The sequence below is a fragment of the Rhipicephalus microplus genome, chromosome 3, assembly GCF_043290135.1.
Source record: "Rhipicephalus microplus isolate Deutch F79 chromosome 3, USDA_Rmic, whole genome shotgun sequence".
In the NCBI taxonomy this organism is placed as follows: Eukaryota; Metazoa; Arthropoda; class Arachnida; order Ixodida; family Ixodidae; genus Rhipicephalus; species Rhipicephalus microplus.
This window is the reverse complement of record NC_134702.1, coordinates 17,308,339-17,326,955: the sequence shown is the minus strand read 5'-3', so window position 1 is coordinate 17,326,955 and position 18,617 is coordinate 17,308,339. Positions and strand designations below refer to the sequence as shown.

Genomic DNA, 18,617 nt, shown 5'->3' with positions numbered 1-18,617 from the left:
GTCAACATTCTGTACTCGCGCGTCTACGAAAACGTCAAGGCCTGCGCGGAAGGCCCAGCACAGTCACAGCGAAAGCAAGAAGAGCTGCCTTTCAGAGCCTTTTCAAAACACTCATTGGGTAACTACTGCAAGCACACTTGCTTGATACCCACTAGGGCATTATTATTATTTAAAGGGCGAAGCTTCTTAAAGCAGCACCCGTTCGTCCCTCGTCGTAGTCGTAGTGCGTAACCAGTCTTACTCTTTTACCTGGAAGGTGGTGCCGGTGGGAAACTTCTCCTGTGCGTTGTTGAACAATAAAAAATTCGCAGCGTGCGCGTTAACTAAAAGCCGAATTCTCTTGTCTCTCATTCCCCATTAGCAGCCATTGGCATGTACATTGAGCACTATCTGACAAGAAAGGGTTGCTAGGTTATACTCGCTGGGCATAACTTCCTTGGTTTTACAAAGGTTTAGCGAGCGTTGGGCCGCAGTTCCATGATTACAGTGAACTAGTATATACCATGAATTCGAGGTGGTTAAAGTTGGGAAGTAGACACGAAGCGCAATCCGTAAGAAAGTGTGCGTGTGCCTCCTCTCGTTCAGTCCTTGCAATGTCCGCTGAATGGCGGTGCTTCTACATGAGGAATATATGATGAAAAGATGCGAGATGGTGGTACTTGGAGTGTTGAATAGGTGGACGAACGGACATACAGACAAATGCATGGACGGACGCACGGATGGCTGCACGGACGGACGCAGGAAAGGATGCATGGACGAACGCAGGAACGGATGCATGGACGAACGCAGGGATGGACGTGCGAACGCACGGACAGATGGACGCACGGACGGGCGGATGGACGAACGGACGGTCACACAGACGGACGCATGGACGGATGGAAGCAAAAATGAATGCACGGATGGATGCTTCGCCCGCCTCTCCATCATTCACCCCGTGGATATGTTGCCATTTTTTCCCCTTCTGTGAAAAGGTGTAAACGCTTAAAAAAACTCGTCTCTCAACTTTTGCCAAAAAAAAAAAATGTAAAGGTTTCAACCGAAGACGTGTTTACAAAGAGCTTTTCTGCGTGATCTCTTTCTCCTTAACTCCGGTGCGCATTCCATTATTGAGCACAAGAGAATTGTGCTTGGTGCTTTCAGTTGCGACAATACGTACTTCACCTCCACTAATGTAAACTCGAACGCTATTACTGTTTAAAAGGTCATCATTGCTACTTAAAATATTACATATGCCTGAGAATTGCTGTCGGCATCTTCTCTGAAATGCGCTTGGAAGTCAATATTTTCAGCAAAAAACCAGCAACACATACATGTATGAGAAAGAACTATCTGGTGTTTGTCGGCACTACGATTTCATGCTAACACATTCATTGCGTTTCTGACATTCACATACGTATATCCTTGGAATGTCCGCTGGATGGCAGTGCTTCTTTATGGGGAATATATGATGAAAAGGTGCGAGATGGTGGTACGTGGAGTGTTGAATAGATGAACGAACGGACACACAGACAGATGCGCGGATGGACGCATGAACGGACGCAGGGTCGGATGCATGGACGAACGCAGGGACGGGCGCACGAACAGACGCACGCACGCACGGACGGGCGCATGGACGGTCACACAGACGGACGCATGGACGGACGGAAGCGAGAACGAATGGACGGACGAATGTTTCACCCCACTCTCCATCATTCACTCCGTAGATATGCTGCAATTTTTTTTTTCGATGCATCTGACCTCCTGTGAAGGACAGTCGTGCTAACTGGTTTCAGTTTAAACAACTGCCGTTTAACGGCAAATATGAGTAATATGCATATTATTCATTAAAGGTTCGTCGTTACTGTTAATGTTGTTAAGTATGGCTGAGCAGCGAAGTCAGAATGCCGAACAAAATTTGTCAAGACGTTCAAGCTTCTAAAGCGAAACCAGGGATACAATCGTGAGTCTGTACCACGAGTTTAGGACCACAAAATTTCTTTCTGTGATTCCTACCGTATAAAACTCACATTGAACATAACCACTGAGTCCGCGGGACGGCTTCAAGCTCCCCCATAGTAGAGTACTCTGTACTCTAAATCGTTACCCACTTTTTTAACCCCCTCCCCCTCCAACCACTGTATATCAACATGATGCATTGAACGTCTGATCTTCTACTGTGAGGCCCACGGGACGGCTTTAGGCTCTCCCATAGTCGAGTACTAAGTACTCGAAATCGTTATCCACTTTTTTCTAAACACATAAGTTTACTCATCTCGATGTTCATGAATGTTCTGTCCTTGTACAATTTTTGCATTGTACATCACTGCATACACAAATAAGTTATTTTCGCTGTATATAACAGCTTGCACTGTCCATATGCATGATCATCATTGTCCATCTTTCTGTGTTCACATAAGCTATGTAAGATATATCTGGAAAATAAAATTCTCTTAAACCATATAAGCGTGGCACTCGAGCTTCGCATTTCAAAGCACCAGGAAGTACGTCACGGTATACTTTTGCTGTTGAGGCCCATGGGACGGCTTTCTGCTCTCCCATTGTAGAGTACCTAGTACTCTAAATCGTTAACAACTTTTTCTAAACAAACGGGACGGCTCTTTGCTATCCCATAGTAGAGTACCAAGTACTCGAAATTGTTAACCACTTTTCCTAAACACACGCTGTTGTAAGCCCATATCTCACACTCTAAATAATTAAAATCTTCTTCTTAACACACGTAGTGTACAAATGTATCATTGGCAAATGTATCAGTCCACTCAGAACTGGCACGTTGACGTGTATACTCGTTCACGGCTTAATTTATGTCACACGGCCCCATCAAGTGTGAGGCCGACGGAACGGCCTATAGTGTTCTCCCTTATTAGAGTACCAAGCACTCCAAATCGTTCACCACTTTTGCAGCGAAAGCTGTTATACAGGATCACAACGCGGGTCACGTTCGGCACTGCAGGTAGTTGTCCGTCGACACCGCCGGTGTCCGTAATCACTATCCCACGAAATAGGAAGAAAAATTGTAATAAAAACACTATACGGACGCAGTGGGGTTCGAACCCGAGTCCTCTGCATGCAAGCTCAGTATTCTACCACTGAGCTACGCCAGTTTTTTTTCGTGGTATTTAATAAAGTACTTGCGCAACAAAGACAAAATCAAGCGAACAAAAGTACAATCAAATCGCGAAAGTAAGCGCTCAAGCGTTACTCATAAACACTCAATGGCTAACACAGCGTGAGTTCCTCACATGGAGAGTTCTTCACATCGTGTTGTGCAAACACAAAAGGAATGAGGTCAACCAGCTCTCTAAGATGGTGTACCAGTCGGTCTAAAGGCTAGCTCGTCATAAATGTTTTTGAGGTGGATAGCCATTTGAATGAAGTGTGTGCTTGAAGAGCCCTTCAAGGTTATTTGAAAACTGGCCTTAGGCAGGCTTGAAGTCCGGAACGAATCTCGTCAATATGCCTATTAAAGCGTTTTAGAACAGCAGAGGAACAACCAGGCACCACACAATGCCCATTGCGTAACGAGTGGGCCGTCCACAGCTGCAAACCATTACAAAAGCTTGTTCACCTGTCAACTGTGGCGCATATCGAATTCAGGCCTAATTATTCATCGCCGTCAGCTACTGCTTGAAGAATTGGCACACGATTCCTGGCAAATGTGCGCTTCTCCGAAGAATGACGAATTATTGCATAGGGAATGCCGGCCTCCTACACAGAAATTATGTTTATTTTTTTTTAATGGCGTAGTTGGTACCCAGCAAGTGTGCTTGTAGCATTTACCCATAGAGTGTTCTGAAAAGGCTCTGAAAAGCCGCTCTTCGAGTTGTCGCTGTGGCTGCGCAGCGCATTCCGCGCAAGCCTGGCGATTTTTTCTTCTAAACACACACGTATATTTTTTACTTATTTATTTATTTATCTTAGTACGCACAGCGCCCAAGAGCTTTACGCAGGGGGGGGGGGGGAGGCGGGATATAAAATTTCAACGCTGAATACAGAAACTCACACTTCTACAACACAATAATAATAATTATCACTTTGTAGCGAAATTCTGTGTATTTGCTTGTTCTGTGCCGTTGAAATATTATTGATGCCCGCTGTCTGTGATAATAAATGTCTCAACAGTTTTCTGGTGGTGGGCTGGCAACATCTGTGTGCAGAGCTCCCATTCATTCATAAGTTGTAACCGACTACCTATGCACTGGTGAATGATGTTTCGCAAGTTTATGTCGGGTCAGTTGGTCGAGTGCCCGACCAATGGCGAAGAGTCGTTACGCGAGAAGGGTTCCGTGAATTTTAGCGTCGTATTTCTTTAAGATAGTTAAAGGTCGAATAAATAGTAACACAGGTGAATACTTAAAGTTCTCTTCCGGTTACTCTACCAGACAACGTCATAAACACACTGTCGTTCCTTTCCAGCCCAATAATAATGCTTTCAAGTATTCCTTTTTTCCGCGCACTGCCAAAGAATGGAATGAGCTTGACAGCAAAATTATTGAAACAGACAGTATCGAGGCATTTGAAAAATTTATATCTGACTAGTGTTTTTTTTTTCTTCGTGAAACATTTTTTATGTTGTTTGAAGTGCTTTGTTCTGTGTTGACTGCAGTATTGTACTGTTGATTTTGTTGTACTATGTACACCCACTCTGCTATGGCCCCAAGTTGGGGCTAGCAGTATTGCTAAATAAATAAATAAATAAATAAATAAATTTTCACGTGGTAGGCGCTAGAGTGCTGGTGCTGTCGCAAAGCTCTACGGTCGCTTGTGAGGTAAGGGTAATGTGTACGGCCTTAGATAAACATGTGCTTCACAGAGAAGGTAGAGGCATTGCTATGCTATCAGTAGAGGATCGAGTTCGATTGCAATGCTGCAAAACCTGTGTTCGAGGAGGGAGGCGCTGAAACAAAGTGAAAGCTACAGATAAGGAATGCGATGACGCAGCAATGTGATAGCCATTGTTCTTTAAGGCAAAAAAAAGACAAAAATAAGAGACGAACAAGAAAACGGGGACCGTAGCTGCATTCGCAAAGCTAGTGATGCCCAGCGATTATTGGCGTATATGGACTACAAAAGGAGACTTGTTGCGGTGTTATAGCGCGACATCTTACGGCGTGCATGCAAGCACACAATTCAGAAAGGAGATAGAGCAAATAACGTGTGCTTGACTTGATGTCGTAGTAAGCAAAGCCTGTGATCCTGAAGCCTCGGAACGTGCCTCCATGCTACTTCCTTTTTTTTTTCTCGTTAGCTGTTTGAGAGCAAATTGTAGCAAGCACACGAGACGAGACAATTTATTCAGTTTAGTCAACCAATCTCTAAGGTCTGCGTGAACCAATCTCTAAGGACACACACACACACACACACACACACACACACACACTCACACACACACACACACACACACACACACACACACACACACACACACACACACACACACACACACACACACACACACACACACGCACACACACACACACACACACACACACACACACACACACACACACACACACACACACACACACACACACACACTATAGATTTGTGGTTTCCGACAAGGTGTAGTGTGTGACCGGACAGGTGGCCTTGCAAATGCAAGTTGGCCGCCGGGATTAGTTGCATAGTATAATTCATACTGCTCTTGCATACTGGGCTCTCTTTATAAGCGCGTGGATGCAGCTGCTCGCATTGGTCACTTTCCAACGAATCTGGAGGGGGGGAAGGACAAAATAAGAAATAAAGCGCGGCAAAGCACAAGTAAGTATAGAAAAGTGAGAGCATAAACATGCGAGACGCGTGGATATCGAGGAAGGCAGCTTTTACGACCTCTCGTATCGGATATCCGCAGCTGTTAGCTTCTATATGGGTGTTTTTTTTTTCGCGTCGATAATTTACCGCCGACCATTAACCGTTCCTTTGGTTTTAGCGCGTGCAGGGGGAAAGGGCACGTGCACGATCTTATTTCGTCTGTTTACGCATCTCACGTCAGTCGGTCAGGCCCACGCGAAGCGTACAACTTTTGATGGTCGCCAGAGCGCTCGCCCTTAGCCTCGCCACGTTCGCAGCGATCATCGTCACAACAGTCGTAAATAGCCATGATCGTAAACAGGTAAAAAAAAAAGGACCAGAGCTCACGATGTGCACATTCTTACACAAGTTTATACGCTTCTGCGTGTGCTTGTGCGCGCTTGTGTGCATCTCTATGTGCGTGCAGCCTTAAGCACAAAACGAAGGGTTCGCCTTTCACGAAACCACGTAAACATGAGATTCATGCTGCTATGTAAACACCGTTTTGATGCATTCTGGTCACGAGTTTAGAAAACGTAAAAGCACGCTGTGCTTCCGTGGGGTGTGACATTCCCCCACATTCTTTTTTTTTTTATTTCCTTTAGCTCCGGTGCACTTCTTCGCTTCGTGGCAAAGTATAACTAACAATAACTGTTAGGAAAGACGCCGCAGTGAAGGGTTTCGAAAATTTTGACCACCTGGGTTTCTTAACGTGCACCTAAATCTAAGTGCGCGGGCAACGAGCAATTTCGACTGCACGGAGAATGCGGCCGCCAAGGCAGGGACTCGATCCCGGGACCGTGCGAGTCAGCAATCGAGAACCATACCACTAAACCACCGTGGCGGGTCCCATGGCAAAACGACGCCCGTGCAATGCGAAGTGCAAAATCGTTATTTCAAGTGTGTAGCATTTTAAGGGTCCGTCCATGGATCTCATGCGGCGTAGTCATGCTCACAGGGCTAAAAACGAGGTTAAAGTGAACGAATAAGACATACAAGGATATAATTAGGAAATATCCAAAGTAATCGCAACGATTAACTTCACATCGCCAGAAGACGTCTCGGAAACAAGCGGCTAACTCCGACGCCACGGAATAGAAGGCGCCTTTGCCTCGCGGGGCGCACAATTTCTCTTTCAATCGGCCGTCCAACAGAGAGGGGTGGGGGAAGGGGGTTCATGCTGTAGAAGGTTGAAAGGGAGGTGCAGTTTGAGCAGCATGCCATCTACCGTTGCCATTTGAAAGACGGCCTTTCTCACACCTGCTGTATGGGTCAATTTCGAAGAGGATTCAGCGTCAAAACAACATACTGATATTCCTCGCCACAGTCACTGAAATCTAGACTCCGATGTGTAAATACAGAGCCCTTGTTCAACGGTTATCCTTTAGTACATGGTGACCAGATAATGTGCCTCACAAAGAGAGCATTTAAAGCATCTTGGTGGGCCAGTTGGAAGAATTAACTTGCATTCCCAGCGTTCTTATATTGTAAATTTTCCTTTCCGTGCTTGCATGTCTTTCTTTTTTCTTTTTACATTTCACCTAAGCGCTGGAAATTCATCAAAACAAAAAAGTATGAATGAGAGCAATTGCGCCTGTGTAGTTTATGAACCTACATATTAAAGAATTGCCGAATAGGGGCTCCAATTGTTTTGGGGTCCAAAAGAAATGGCGTCTATACCACTGCGTATGCGCAAGACCAAATCAGGGTTTAGATTTTGCGTTGGGGACGCTGTTTCTCGAATTTAGCGGGATCCTTAAAGCCAGCCCCAAAAAAACTTTGCGTCAGGCAAACGTGACGCCTCTCGCACAACACCCGAGTGACCTATAACAGGGGAGTGTCCAAAGCATCGCAGACCCTATTCGAAAACTCTTAGCTCCTGCTTGACCCGAAGCGAGCACACGCAAAGGCCTCCAGGCCCCGAACTTACGGGGCCCCTATTAGAAATTTTCCCAGTAACAAAGTTTAAAAAAGTATATATATACAGATGGCCCGAAGACAGTCAAATGCGAGCCGCGCGTTAGATATACCCCTGTTTTAGGCGAATGCATGAGGTGCCCTGTGAGTATTGTCTATATGCGAAGCATGCTATTTTCACATCACCAACACTGAGTCACCGTCTCAGTTTGAGTTTACCCTTGTCTTAGGTGAATGCGTGAGGCGCCCTGCGCGTATTCTTTACATGCGAAGCATGCCATTTTCACGTCACCAACACTGAGTCACCGTCTCAGTTTAAGTCAGAAATTGAAAGCAATTCTTAGCTTCTTAAAATACCCAGTGAAAATGGTGATGATACCAGTATGTACTACTTGTATGTTCTGTAAACATCCATGTAAGCGGCCTTACTGTTAAACTTGCCATTTTTGTATGCACTTGTATTTTGTTTATTATGTTGTGTATATGTTGCTAATGTACACGGTGTCAGGTTGATGTTGCTTTTATGTTCTGTATTACAGTTTTTTACAATGACGAGCAATCATATCATCTGTACGCAGTGCCCACCTGCTGTGCTCTCGGTAGAGACTGGTAGTATTGCAAATAAATAAATAAATAAATAAATAAATCATGGAGAGGGGTTCAATCCGGTGTGCGGCGTGACCACCCTTGCTGCGCACGCGCAACAGCGGGCCCGAGCGCTGCCAGAACACACTCGCGCGCTAGCGTGTTCCAGCCTATGTAAGGGCCCGACCCCACGCATCCGTCGCCGCACGTCTTCTTGACGTGGCGTCGATATCTCTCCCATATAGAGAGAAAGAGTGCGTGGTTTCGCGTAGCCACGCGCCCACTCTCTCTATATGTGGAGAGGGCGTGGCGCTGCGTCAGAAAGCCTCACGCTGCGACCATGGAGGATGAAAAAAAAAATTGCTAGAGTGGAAATGGTTGCGCAGAAGTGAAGCCGTTCCTCTGGCAAGATGGCGGCTGTGGCGGCCATCTTACTTGGGGCATGGTAAATTATCACCGTTCAGCGATTGAAACCGAAGCGTTTTCTTCGCACGCCCAACGAAGTTAATGTCATAACACATCAAAGCCACTTGATCTTTAAGTCGGCACTGTCGGAAGAGAGCATGTTTCCGCCATCTTGGCAGTGGCAAAAGGTGGCTTCACTTATGCTGGCAAGGCGTTGCGGCAGCTTCCACTCCAGCAATTTTTTCTTTAGTCCTCCTTGGCTGCGATGGATACGTGGGGTCAGGCCTTAAGGGGCTGTGTAAGCTTGACGCTGTGGCCACTCCCCCTTACACTCTCAGCAAACATGTGATGGCGTCGGGGAACGAGATTTTGCAATGTCCTCGGAGCGAAGGACATGCCGATGGCCGTCGTTGGTATGTGAAATTCATATGCGACGCAAGATGTTTGGCAGCCCCACATTTAGCTCTAAAATTAGCGATCACTCATTCTAAATTAAAGGCTACGTTTCCCGATCACTTACAAGTGAACGACGAGTTAAATTCACGTCGTTTGTTACAATAATATCCTATTTCCGTTTCTGAGCCTCGTCGGATCCTAGTTCCCCGTCGGTGGCCAGAAGCGACCAGCAGACTGAATGTCGTTCCTTCGTTGAGCTGTTGTGCATCCTTTTTACAGGGGCGAGACTTGTATGGGGGCCGCTGGACGGGTTTATTTGTTCTTCTATAGTACAATACCAAGTATGCATGATATAACTTTTTCAGCGCGCACAAGAAAAAAAAAATCAGTACGAGAAAGAGACAGACGAGCGCTACTGTTTCTTGTACTTGTACTACTTATTTATTTATTTATTTATTTATTTATTTTTGCCATACCCACAGCGCCACATGACATTACAGTGGGGGGGAAAAAGCAAAGAAAAATTCAAAGCCTACAGTTGGTAACAATTGCTAGCAGCATCAGGAAAACAAATAAATACATATACAAGAAGATCATGAGTGTACACTAATGAGCACCATAGTGAATCATTGTGCCGAAAACAAAAACAAGATTGCAAGTAAACAAGAATACATTATTTAATTTAACAATGAAGTTTTTTGTGCGCGCTGAAAAAGTTATATCACGGATACACACCAACCCGCCCAGCTACCTGTTTTACTGTAGTACCAAGTACTCTAAATTGTTACCTATACTTTCTAATCACGTACAACCACAACGCCTCTAGTGGATTTGAGAGTTGGTCAACGCTGTGAGGCCTACGGAGCGGCTTTATGCTATATCATAGTAGAGTACTGAATTCTCTAAATATTTAACCACTCTTAAATGTGGAGCATTTCTTGGTCGCCCGATGTCGCGCTTCGGCGTCGGCGGTAGCGCCACCCACACTCCCACTGCGCATGCTCGAGCCTCGTGATTCTCGGCGTGCAAACCTGGGAGCGCGCCATCCAAACACACGCATAAGCTAAGGTATTCCGACATTATTTCTGTTGCAAAGTACTATCGAGTGCATTGAAATAACATTGCATCGATTTGACACATTCACAAGTTTTCATAAGTAGTCTTTGAAAGTGTTAAGGCGCATAAGAGAAGCGCAAGCTGAATGTTCCCGCTGACTCTACAGGCAGCCCGCAACACGTTCTAGCCCCGCCGCGGTAATCTATAATGGCTAAGGTACTCGGCTGCTGACCCGCAGGTCGCGGGATCGAATCCCGGCTGCGGCGGCTGCATTTCCGATGGAGGCGAAAATGTTGTATAGGCCCGTGTGCTCAGATTTGGGTGCACGTTAAAGAACCCCAGGTGGTCGAAATTTCCGGAGCCCTCCACTACGGCGTCTCTCGTAATCATATGGTGGTTTTGGGACGTTAAACTCCACACATCAATCAATCAATCAATCAATCAATCAATCAATCAATCAATCAATCAATCAATCAATCAATCAATCAATCAATCAATCAATCAATCAATCAATCAACACGTTCCATCAACGTGTAGGTTGCTGTTATTGGTGGGCAACTTAACGTTTTCTGAAGAAGTCGTATCTACATCCCGGCTGCGGCGGCTGCATTTCCGATGGAGGCGGAAATGTTGTAGGCCCGTGTGCTCAGATTTGGGTGCACGTTAAAGAACCCCAGGTGGTCGAAATTTCCGGAGCCCTCCACTACAACGTCTCTCATAATCATATGGTGGTTTTGGGACGTTAAACCCCACATATCAATCAATCAATCAATCAATCAATCAATCAATCAATCAATCAATCAATCAATCAACACGTTCCATCAACGTGTAGGTTGCTGTTATTGGTGGGCAACTTAACGTTTTCTAAAGAAGTATCTACATCCCGGCTGCGGTGGCTGCATTTCCGATAGAGGCGGAAATGTTATGTAGGCCCGTGTGCTCATATTTGGGTGCACGTTAAAGAACCCCAGGTGGTCGAAATTTCCGGAGCCCTCCACTACAACGTCTATCATAATCATATGGTGGTTTTGGGACGTTAAACCCCACATATCAATCAATCAAGTCGTATCTAAAACTCCGACTCAGACTGCGCGCTTGCTTTCTCGGTACTCGTCGCAGTTTGGCGGGTATCTCAGCCACTGAAGTGCAGCAGTTCAGTATCGCGTTATCCACACGAGCGGCCAACTCTCGCGGCCACATCAAACAGGCGTTGTTCTACCCGATTAGGTCTACCCACACGTGCGATCGCACATCGCCTCATAGCATACAGATAGGTAACGCCTGCACTTTGGCTCTTTTGTACCTGCTGAGCTATTTTGCTAACGGTGCTTGGGCAGGTCTCGCCAGATATGCGTGCACGTCGCTGTTTCGAGCTGTATAACGAGATTCGCCCAGCAATTTAGAAATAACGCGAATAACGCTGACTTCACTGTGGAACTTCTTCTACTACTTCCCTTTTAAAGGAGTACGTGCTCACACAATGGTATTGTATGCTGGGATTTAGGTATTTTTTATTTGTTTTAATTTTTTGTGTGCCGTGCAATTCAACTTGCCCCCACTGATTTAAATGTACTTTGAATTTGTAAACCACCCTACAACGATGCCCCCAGAGGGCGCTGTAGGTATAAGCATAAATAAATATAAATAAATACTACTTTTACTACTACTACTACAACTATTCTACTACTACTATACTCTACTACTACTACTGCAACTACTACTAATAATAATATTATAAACATGTAGGGTTCTCGGTGTCATGATTTGATTTTATTTACGTGCATTGCGATCCACTGTTAGAGGGAACACGCCAGCTCGCGGCCGGCGGACCACACGGCGCTAAGTGGCGGCGAGATTTGTGAATGCGGCGCATGCGCAGAGAATCGTAAGGGCTGTGCGCGTCCTGTTCCGTCTTCTACTTCTCCGCCTACGAAAATGAAAGCGTTGGAACGTGCTTTCGTATTTTAGGGGCGTAGCTTCGTAAGGCTTGGGCCTGTCCGTCCCTTGTATGCATGCAGTTGTACGTATAGCCACCGGTGGCACATGGGATGCGAGATGGCGGTACTATAGGAGTGCTCACTAGACGGACGCGCGAACGGATGGACAGACAGACTAGCAGATAGACGGACGGACGGCTGGACAGACGCGCGGACGTACGGACAGATGGATGCACGGACAGATGAATGAACGGACTCACGGACGCACGCACGGACGGTTAGACGGACGGACGCACGGATGAACGCACGGATAGTCACGCGGACGGACGGAAGCAAGAACGGATGGACGGAAGCATGGACGGGCTGACGGATGACTTGTAGTTGATGATGCTGACACGACCAATAATTGGCTGATCTAACATGTGGCTTCTAGACATGCACTCATATGTATATCGTATGACCATATGAAACCAACCACGATCCGAGGCACATGCATTGACCTATAGTATTTACAAATTTTCCACTGAAACCTATACAGGAACCGCTCACCTTCTATTCAGGGACCATAAGCAGTCATAATGAAAGGACATCGCAAGCCATTCATTGTCTCAAAGAACAATTAAAAGTTGATTTGTATATATATACACACAGTGTTTCTCACGTCTTTACCCGACGATCGACTAAGCGAACTAAATACGGAAGATTCACGATTTACCGATGATTCCCTCCGGAGCTTCATCCACTCGTCGCCATTCACCCCGTGGATATGCTGTGTTTTATTTTTATTTTGCGATGCAATTTATCTATAGCTTTCACTCAGCCTGCTGCTCGTAGGATTTCGAGCAAGCACTCAAAGAAGTATGGTTTTATTTATTGCTGCAATTAGTTTCGCGAGCTATTACCGTTAGACCCGTCATATTTTTCACATACTGCTCGAGTCTCATTGCAACTGGCTGCTTTTGATAAAAGTTAAGACTATTGAAGTCTGATGCAGGGAACATTTTAAGGTGTGCTGTGCGACCATAAAAATATCGGCTTATTGAAGACGCGATAGGCCGAGTTGGCATCGGTTGATTTCCAGTGCAAAAAGAGCGAAGGGTCATGTCTTGAGTGCACGGGCAGATGAATAGCAGACGATGCGGGCCACATACAACCGGGATGAATCAGTGCACATGGGACGCATTTCGATATCTCGCCAGCAGTGCGCGCTCCGCGGGCCATCGGCCACGCATTCGCCTGTTCTCTCTGACAGTGGAACCGTAGTGTACCTCGAGCCACGCGTTTGTACCCGGCCACAGCGGTCCATTTGGCGAGAGCTGAAATGCTAGATACTCTATGCACTGTGCGTTCGTTGTCAGTGCACTTGAACAACACCGAATGAACTAAATTTCCGGAGCCCTCTCCTATGGCGTGCCTGATAATCACATCGTGCTTTTGGCGCGTAAAACTTCAGACAGTATAGCCGAGTAAAGGTGGCTTTGTATCGAAATGAAATCGCGCATCTTGGTAGACACGGGAGAATGATTTTGAACATCGGAATGTTCGCCTTACCTTCATACAAAGTCCTGCTGGCTTGGTCGCACTTGAATATAGCCGTCAGTGTTCCGCTCAAAACGATTGGACGGTTCTTTGGACGAAGGCACCGTAAACAAATAAACAAAACGAAGCAGGTAAAGGAAATGTAGACACTATGCTTCCGTATTTCGTTACCAGCCGGAAACGATGCCACTATTTCATTCCTTCGATGCCGCGGGCTTCCAGATTCACTTCAGTCCATCCGTCAACTTCCGTCACCGCTGCATTTTGCTTGACGAATTGGCGTCTTGGTTTGTTTTTGAATGTTTTCTTAGTTCGCTTCGTGTGCTAGCGAATCGGTTAGAGCGGCGACCATCGAGACCATCTCTTCGTGTGTTTTTTTTTTCTAACCGTCTAATGCGACCTTGATAAACGGAGATTAAATGTCAATTCACGAGCTTCGGGTTGGGCCAAATACAAAACGTGTGCGACAGGACGACCTGGCCGCGCGTGCGCTCAATACATCAAATGTTGCGGAAATAACGCGTTGTGTGTTCGCCTGCTGTTGCTCGCGAAGTGGCTTTCCTTTTTCTTCTGCCGACAACGGCGGGAGAGGAAAGCTCGTCGTAAATTTTGATGCGAGCCGCAAGGCGCACTGTGCAGCTGCGATGAAGTTCTTACATAGTGGAGAACAGCGATCGGCGGTTGTTAAAACAAGTGTTCCGATTCTCAACGGCTCGTTACTTAGCAGACGACGCGGCGAGGTGTGGAGTCTGTTGACACAACGCCGGAAAAGCCTCGTCCGCTACCACTTGGCTGACGCAGCAGGCAACACCACCGCGATGACACCCGGCTGAAGCTACAGGCGATGCAAATGCAAACGTTCCTGTGCGGTCCTCGACTGTAGGCTATTGCTCTCAACAAAGCAAGGATGTTCTGGTGGTGGAGCAGACGACACCACCGCGGTGACACCTGGTTGAAGAAGCAGACTACACAACTGAAGCAGCCGGTCTCGCGCGGCACCCGACACCACGTTTACTGCTTGCAGATGAAGTTCGTAGCAGACAACACCGAAGCGGGGACCGTGAACCCAGTATTGTGCGGAAACAACGGTGTGCTATGGCTTGACGCAGCAGACGACACCACCGCGGTGACACCTGGTTGAAGAAGCAGACTACACCACTGAAGCAGCCGGTCTTGCGCGGCACACGACACCACGTTTACTGCTTGCAGATGAAGTACGTTGGTAGCAGACGACACCAAAGCGGGGACCGTGAACCCAGTATTGTCCGCAAACAATGGTGTGCTATGGCTTGACGCAGCAGACGACACCGCCGCCAGATAATCCGGAGATAACGTTGTACGCAGCCTTGCCGGTTGGTTAAACCACGAGCCTGCAGAGAGTGATTCTTCCGCGACCGCTGGCGCTCATTCTGCGGGCTCTGACGCTGTGATCTTCGGATGTGGAGAGGAGAAGAGTGCACGTGTTCCCATGCTGTAGCGGGTGAAGCCGGAAAGGAGGCTAGAAACGTAGCGGAAGCGAAGGGCGCTAGAACCTCTCTGCAGCTTGAGAGGAAAGGACAGATTGGCGCTGCCAGGGAGGAGAGAAGCAGATAGGTCGGTCGCTGAGGCCATTCCGCGCGAGCCTAGCGCAGCTGAGTCGCCGTGTGACATCTGCCGATAGGCGTAGTCGCTGCAGCTTGCTCTTTGCCTATGCAGAAAAAAAAAAAAAAAGTGAAAGCAATGTATCATACCTCTCATGCACTTTTTACAATCTCATCAAGAAAAGGCAATAAATACGCTGCCAGCGCAGTCCGTCAAACGTCGCACTATACGGCGTGTTATTAATTATACAAATTGGACTTTCTCTTGCTTCTTTTCTGCGTGTCTCGTCACTTTAATGCTTGACAATGCTGTGGTATTGTTATCAGTGCGTCGTTTCAATTTAATCATTAAGGCAAAAAAGCCCCACATGCCTCGACAAACGCGAATATTGACGTTCGGCGGCGGCGGCGTCAACACGAGTGATAACGTAATCATATGACATCACAGATTGCCAAATGTCATGACTTCCTTAAATGAAGTTCGCGCGAAATTCGGCCGATACCCAAAGCAGTGCAAAAGCCAGTAAGCTGCAGAAATATTTCATCGGCGGTGGTTGGGGGAGAAAAAGGCGGAGATCACTGCATCCCACTCGGTAGAAAAATAACATGGCTTTCACATTCAGATGGTCTTAGGCGGATGCAAAGGGACCGTGTGAATTGTTGGTGATTGCCTCTGTAACAGGAAAACGAAGAAGAAAAAAAAAAAACGTTTGTTCTCGTATTGGTAAACTACTCTTTATGATACTATAAAAACACGACACTTACTGTTGCGAGAAAATGCTTGTTGAGCCAGAAGACGCGCGCCAAACAAGAGAGAGAGAGAGAGAAAGAAGAAAGAGAAAAAGGCAACGCCAGCTTGAAATTCCCGCACTAGTCACCATGCATGCCGTCATAGGGTTAACGTTGTCTACAGGGGCCTACGTAGTTCCTAGTTATTAAACATGAAGTACATGGGGGGGGGGGGGGGTGGAATCAAAAGTTCCCTGTCCTCTATCCCATGTATTCCTATGGGACCGTGGCCTGGAAACTTTTTACCCTCCATGCACATTGTGTTCTGCTAAGGTGGAGCCAAAAACTTAACCACCAAGTCTCAGAAAATTTTGTTGAGGCAATGTCGCCCACCCGCCTGCTTTTTTTTTTCTGCCCGCACACAAACATTGATATGGAGTAGCCGAAGCAATATGGACCTCTACCTCTCTTCAGAAAAGCGGTTAGTACGGAACAAAACACACACGAGCACGCAAAAGTGCGTGCACACACACGCACACTTAGAAGTCACTGACGTCGCAATACCAGATACCGATTACTATTAAAAAAGTGAAACATTTCACACTGAGTTTATCATCTATGAATAAATTTATTATGACTGATGAAGTTAGAGACGATCGAGTTTTCATAGTATAATTGATCGCTCTAGACCATTTTATTGTATATTATAAACGTCACTTTAAAGTAATAATAATAATAATAATAATAATAATAATAATAATAATAATAATAATAATAATAATAATAATAATAATAATAATAATAATAATAATAATAATAATAATAATAATAATAATACTTCTATTTCTTCAAAAAAGCTGTAAATATGGCTATAGGCCTGCCAAAGCCAAATGGAGGCTCGAGTGGCAGAGTCTAGCAGGCAGAAAGCAAAACCGAACGCGTTACATGAATTGTAGTTTAACGCACAATAGAGATTATAGAACAAAATAACATGCACTTTAGATCAGAAGAAGAGGGCATATAAACTGTGATCATTCCCATTACACAATAGTCATAAAATTGAAAGCTAACAGAAGCTGGAAAACAGGGATGTCTTACAAGCAAAGTGCCACACTAAATGCGTGCTCAGAAGTATGCTTGCAAATGAATGCATATGAAAGAACACCAGATCGGAAATGTTGTAGGCCCGTGTACTCAGATTTGGGAGCACGTTAAAAAACCCCGGGTGGTCTAAATTTCCGGAGTCCTCCACTACGGCGTCTCTCGTAATCAAATAGTGGTTTTGGGACCTTAAACCCCACAAATCAATCAATCAAAAGAACACCAGATGCACATTACACGTGTAGACAGATCGAATTACGAAGGCGATTACAGGGACAAGTGTTCAGAATGTTCCTCGCAAGAACTACAACAATCGTACCAAACGATTGTTCACGTGCGCAGGTTGCATTTCAAAGGACACGATACCATCACGTGCTTGCATTCATCAAAGAATGCTTGAGCTTCATGCTTGAGCTTCGCCTTCAAGAGTATAACGTGATGGCGTTATTGGGTCGCGTGTGCATAACCTTCTCAACTGCTAGCCTGGCTTCGGGTCTGGTTGGAGGCTTCAACCGTGCGGCTAGAAAATGAACGTCTCGGCTCGTGTCATAAATTGATTGATTGATATGTGGGTATTGTTAAGGCGTTTACTAGCCGGCAACGAGCGAGAATATGTAATGGCGACAGTCACAGCCAAGCACGGGCTCCCAGCGCGAGCGGCGTCCTTGTTGGCTAGCCCCACTAGAAGGTACTCAAGAGTTCGACCCATTTCAGCGTTCGGAGGCTTCGCTACAATTACCCCGGGGTCGAAGAGGGAGCCGCCTGGCGACCTAACAGCTTGTTATTATGAGCGGGTCATAATAAGCCTTCAGGCGCTCCACGTTGACGATGTCTCGCCCACGGCGGCGCATGTCCGAAGATTGTTCAACGGGTTCGATGAGATAGTTGACGGGTGAGGTGCGCTCGATGACACGGTAGGGGCCTTCGTATTTTGGACGTAGCGTGGAAGAGGGGCCAGCTGCAGATGTCGGGATCGAGAGCCATACAAGCGCACCAGGAAGGAACGTGGGCTCAGAAGTGGTGGAGCCATCACGAATACTCTTCTGCCGCTCTTGCTCTTGCGTTGTAAAAGTCTTGGCAAGCTCGCGACACTCTTGAGCAAGCCTGGCTGTCTCGGAAATCGGTGTACACTCAGATGGATCCGGCGTGTACGGGAGTATCGTGTCCATGGTGTGCGACGGGTGCCTTCCGTACAGCAAGTAGAAAGGTGAAAAACCAGTCGTGCTCTGAGGGGCGGTGTTGTAGGCGTAGGTGACGAAGGGCAGTATATTATCCCAATTAGTGTGGTTGGCAGCGACGTACATAGAAAGCATGTCGCCGAGGGTGCGGTTAAAGCGTTCGGTGAGGCCATTCGTCTGTGGGTGGTAAGCAGTAGTTTTGCGGTGGACAGAATGGCACTCCGTCAGAATGGCTTCGATGACTTCCAACAAGAAGACACGGCCTCGATCGCTGAGAAGCTCTTGGGGTGGTCCGTGGCGCAGTATAAATCGATGCAGCAGGAAGGACGCAACATCGCGCGCAGTAGCCGCAGGGAGAGCGGCGGTTTCGGCGTATCGCGTTAAATGATCAACGGCAACGATGGCCC

General features: G+C 46.6%; 1 protein-coding gene across 1 annotated transcript in view; it reads right to left on the bottom strand.

Moving 5' to 3' along the window:
* The window catches only part of LOC119181377 (solute carrier family 35 member G1), a 41,283-nt gene extending 27,239 nt beyond the window's left edge, over positions 1–14,044 (bottom strand). Inside the window, exon 1 of the mRNA XM_037432604.2 lies at positions 13,635–14,044. The gene's annotated coding sequence lies outside the window, so the exon portion shown is untranslated. The remainder of the gene's footprint in view (positions 1–13,634) is intronic.
* Between the last annotated feature and the right edge of the window lie 4,573 nt (positions 14,045–18,617).